The sequence below is a fragment of the Microtus ochrogaster genome, chromosome 15 (assembly GCF_000317375.1).
Source record: "Microtus ochrogaster isolate Prairie Vole_2 chromosome 15, MicOch1.0, whole genome shotgun sequence".
Taxonomy (NCBI): Eukaryota; Metazoa; Chordata; class Mammalia; order Rodentia; family Cricetidae; genus Microtus; species Microtus ochrogaster.
In genome coordinates, this window is record NC_022017.1 from 12443008 (window position 1) to 12447832 (window position 4825).

Below are 4825 nucleotides of genomic sequence, written 5' to 3' on the forward strand. Positions count from 1 at the left end.
AAAAAAAAAAAAGAGGGAAGATCAAGAGTTCAAAGCCATCTTTGGCTACAAAGTAACTTTTTCCTTTAAATTTATTTTATTTTTAAAAAGAAAACAATCTTTATTCATTATACATGCCAATCCAAGTTCCCTCTCCCTCCCCTCTTCCCAATCCCTCCATTTACTTACAAAGTAACTTTAAAGCTAGCCTAAGCTACATGGAGACTGTCTCAATCAAAACAAAACAGTCTTTCTTGCCTCTCCAAGAAGAATGAAGTAGGCTTAGACACCTATATCCCTTTTGAATGAAAATGAGGACATGCTCCATCCCTGGTATGGCTGAAGAAGGGTTTTATTGTTCAGATGAGGGGGAGGATGGCAAGAGGCATCTGGAAGGGTCCAGACTCAACAAGGCCATTAGAGGATAGTGGACAAGAAGAGAAGGCAAGAGGATCCAGAGAGGAGCCTCAAACAATTGTCAAGAAAGTGCAGGGGAACCAAGGGAGTGAGTAGCCAAATGACTGGACTATAGAGGAACCAGCACTGGGGGAAGGGAAGAGCCCAGTCCCTGGGCTAGGGGGAGGGGCCAGATTAGACCTGCAGGGAAGAGCCACAGGTACTGAATGGGCCCTGACACCTTTCAGTTGTGGATTTTGGAAGCAAGGAAGTTGGGTGCATATTACCATTTATTTGGCTGAACCCAAATAAATGGCAGTGGAAGAGTCAGTAGTTGACTTTGAGCTGGAAGTATATGAAGGAACCAAACTGAAGCCATTTTGGATAGAACTTCCATTTTGAATAAGGATTCAGTAAAGTTCCTAACACCTCCCCAGACCTCCCTGGGTAATTGGCTTCTTGGTTGACAAGATGAGATGCAAGCTACCCTGCTGCACTACAGTAAACAACCAACAAGAACAAGAAAAGTGAGCCAGGTGGTAGTGGTGGTGGTGCACACCTTTAATCCCAGCACTAGGTAGGCACAGGCAGGCAGATCTAGTTCAGGACAGGCACCACACCAAAGTTACAGAGAAATCCTGTCTCAAAAATCAACAAAACAAAAACAAAACAAAACAAAAAAAAGAATTACAAACTCTGAAGTGAGATGGAGAACAAGTAAAACGACTTCTGGAAATGAGGAGCAAGAGACACGTGGGACAAGCCACTGATGAAAACCTCAGAAGGTCACTCACTAGTGAGCATGCTGCACTCCTGATCCCTGATCCTCCCAAGTGCTGGGAATCAAACACAGGTTCTTGCGTGAGCAGCCACTGCTTTGATGGCACAGCCAGCTCTCCAGTTGTCCTCCCCAGCTTTTATCTTTTGGAAACTAGATCCCCGGTAGCCCAAGTTGTCTCAAACTATGATGTAGCTGAGGGTGACCTTCAACGCAGTCCCCTTGTCTGCACCTCCCAGATGCTGGGATTATTGGCTGAAAACAGGAGGCAGAACTTGAAGTCAGTGTCTGCCTGGCTCTGAAGCTTCATGTACAGTCCCACAGCAGACACCAAGCCTGTCCCTGGTGTCCGACTACACCTCACCTCACCCTTACACCCTCTAGTGACAGCATTTATAATCCAGAGTAGGTTTTAGCTAGACTGTAGGCAGACATCCCCTTTCATCCCTTTCTCCCCCAGAAGGGAGGATGCCGCCACCTGCCACTGTTTTTAAGTTTGTTTATTGCTCTGCTCTGTCTTTAGAATCCAGTTCTTGATATACGGAAGGTCAGAGTTGAGAGTCCAAGTCAACAAGAACGAGGCACTTCATTAGCCTGGAGGTGGGAGGAATAACCAAGCTCTTGATTAATAGGGAGACCTGACATTTGTATAGGCGGTAACTATTTACAGAGGGCTTTACCTCAGTCATCGCGTGAGGCTGTCTAGCTATCAGAGCTGGTGAAAACGGGCAATCCTGGAGGTAGATAAACCCAGGTCTAAAGGTCAGGCCTGCCATGGAGCGTACCACCCTAGGTAGGTTACTTGACCTCAGTACCTCACTGACAGTTATTTTTCTTTTTAAAATTTAATTTTTTTTGTTTTTAGTTTTCTGTTTTAAATTACATTTTTATTGAGGTGAGCAATGTGCCCATGCCATGGCACACATACGGAGGTCAAAGGACAGCTAGCAGATCACCGTGTACATCCAGCTCAGGTTGTCAGGCTCGGTGCTGGCAGGTGTCCTTAAATTAACTTCAGCCATTTTGCAGACCTGATATTCCTTTCTTTCGTCTCTCTCTCCTCTCTCTCTTTTTCAGTTTTATTTTGTATATGTATGGGATTTGGCTTGCAGTATTTATGTGCACTGCATGTATCCCTGGAAGCCGGAAGAGGGCTTCATATCCTCTGGAACAGGAAATAGAGATTGTTGTGAGCCATCATGTGGCTGCTGGGAACCAAACCTGGGTCTTCTGGACGTATTTGTACTTTTTATTTATTTATTTTTAATATTTATTTATTACACAGTGTTCAGTCTGCATGCCAAAAGAGGGAGCCAGATCAAGTTACAGATGGTTGTGAAGCACCATGTGGTTGCTGGGAATTGAACTCAGGACCTCTGGAAGAACAGCCAGTGCTCTTAACTTCTGAGCCATCTCTCCAGCCCCCGTATTTGCGTTTTTAATTAACAATCCAGTCCCTGTTTTCACTCATTCGTTTTTTGAGAGTCATCAAATAGAACAGGCTGGCCTTAACAGAGATTCACCTGCCTCCACCTCCAGAATGCCCGGGGCAGCTGGGCATAATGGAATAGGCTACATAATCCCAGCACTCATGGAGGCTGAAGCAAGAGGATCACAAGTTCAAGGCCTACCTTGGCAAGCTCAAGAGTAACTTGAGACCCTGTCTCAGCAAAAAATAACGGATGGGGGTAGGATTATTGGGGATATAAACTCAGTGCCAGAGTGGTTGTCCAGCCCATGTGTGGTTTAGAGTCACCCAAAGGGCCAAGGAGCCAACCCTGTTGGATTATACCTATACTCCCAGCATTGGCGGTGGAAGCAGAACTGTGGTGAGTCTGAAATCGGCCTGAACTATATAGTAAACTCCAGGGGAGCCCAGGCTATACTTACTGAGATTTGGGCAGAGGCCCATGTGCTCCAGGACACTGCTAGGGCTGTGGGCAAAGCCGGGGTCTCTGGCGGCAAGGTAGGGAAATGAACATGAACGTGTGCAGCTGGAGGAAGAGGCTGCAGGAGCCACTGTCAGGAGGCAGGGAAGCCTGGGTACCTCGGAGACCAAGTCGAGAGCCCACCCTGGGTATCTGCAGCTACTCATGGATCCGTCCTCTTCGCAATCCCCTCCTGGACTATGTCCTATCTGGGGGCAGCAACTTTAGCTCTAAGTCTACAGGGCTACAATAAACAATCCTCTGAAACGGGAAACACAGATGTTGAGGGCCTACCCAGACCAACTGACTATCTGGTGTTGAAATTTGTTTTTGAGACAGGATCTCTTGTAGTTTAGGTCATATTTAGTCAAAAATGACCTTGACCTCCTAATCCTTCTGTTTCCAAATCCCAAATGCTAGGCTTAAATTTCAGTTTGTGTGGTCATCTCTCCAGCCCAGGTGTTTTTAGACAGAGGTATGCTCCAAATGTGTCACAAAGGTGAAGAGCAAGTTCACCCTAGACATTATTTACGTAGCTGCAGAGAGGTTGAGGAGGTGAAGGGGTGAAGTGGCAGTCCGAAAATGTACTTTGCAATGATTATGATTATAGGATTATAGCTGCCTCAGGTGAGCCCTTGCTATGTTCCTGACACTCAGCAGCAGCTAAGTGGAAAAGTGGGGTTACACTTGTTTTGTTTTTTGGTTTTTCGAGACAGGGTTTCTCTGTGGTTTTGGAGCCTGTCCTGGAACTAGCTCTGTAGACCAGGCTGGTCTCGAACTCACAGAGATCCGCCTGCCTCTGCCTCCCGAGTGCTGGGATTAAAGGCGTGCGCCACCACCGCCCGGCTAAGGTTACACTTTAAAGCTCTTCATTACTAGAGATTTACACAATTTCTTGTGTCCATCATCCTTTTTATGATACTAAAATCAAAAATACCTGTGTAAGTTTGAGATCAGCTTGGTCTATATAGTAAGTTCCAGGCCAGTCAGGGCTATCTAGTGAAGACTCTGCCTAAAAATAACAAAGTAACAACAAACAATCCAACCAATCAAGAGCAGAATTCTAAAAGTTGAGAACCCCAATACTGCGCTGGGTGCTCTGTCTGTTGGGAGAATTCCTTCTGGGGAGACAAGCATTTGCCCATCATTCACAAGGTCCTAACAACATATCAAAGTCCAATTCCAACCAAGTTCACCCTGGGGAGGCAGTGGGTTTATTGGGTTTACTCACACAATACAGGGCTACCCCAAAACAGTTGGACTGGAAATTCTCCACCCAGCAAGGATGCCCGCTTCCTGCTTCCAGCAACTAGAGCAGAATTGCAGATCACAATTCTGGAAGGCGTGGCTGGACTCTCCCTGGCACTGCCCCACCTGCTTCTCTGAGGACAGAATTCTATCTACCATAGCAGGTGTCTTAAGTGAGAAAACTGACAGCACAGCACCTACCTGCCTGCCAAACCTGAGGCTAATCTCCAGCACCCACATAGGCAGGTGGTGGCAGAAGCAGGATCCCAGGCAGTCTAACCAATTGGCAAGCTCCCTTTCAGTATGAGAAACGTGGAGAGCGATATAGGGCACCCAACGGCAACTTCCACAGGCACACTCATGAGCATCTACATTGCTACCCATAAAAAGAAAAAGGTTATTTGCTGGGGCTGGAGAGATGGCTCAGTGGTTAAGAGCATTGCCTGCTCTTCCAAAGGTCCTGAGTTCAATTCCCAGCAACCACATGGTGGCTCAC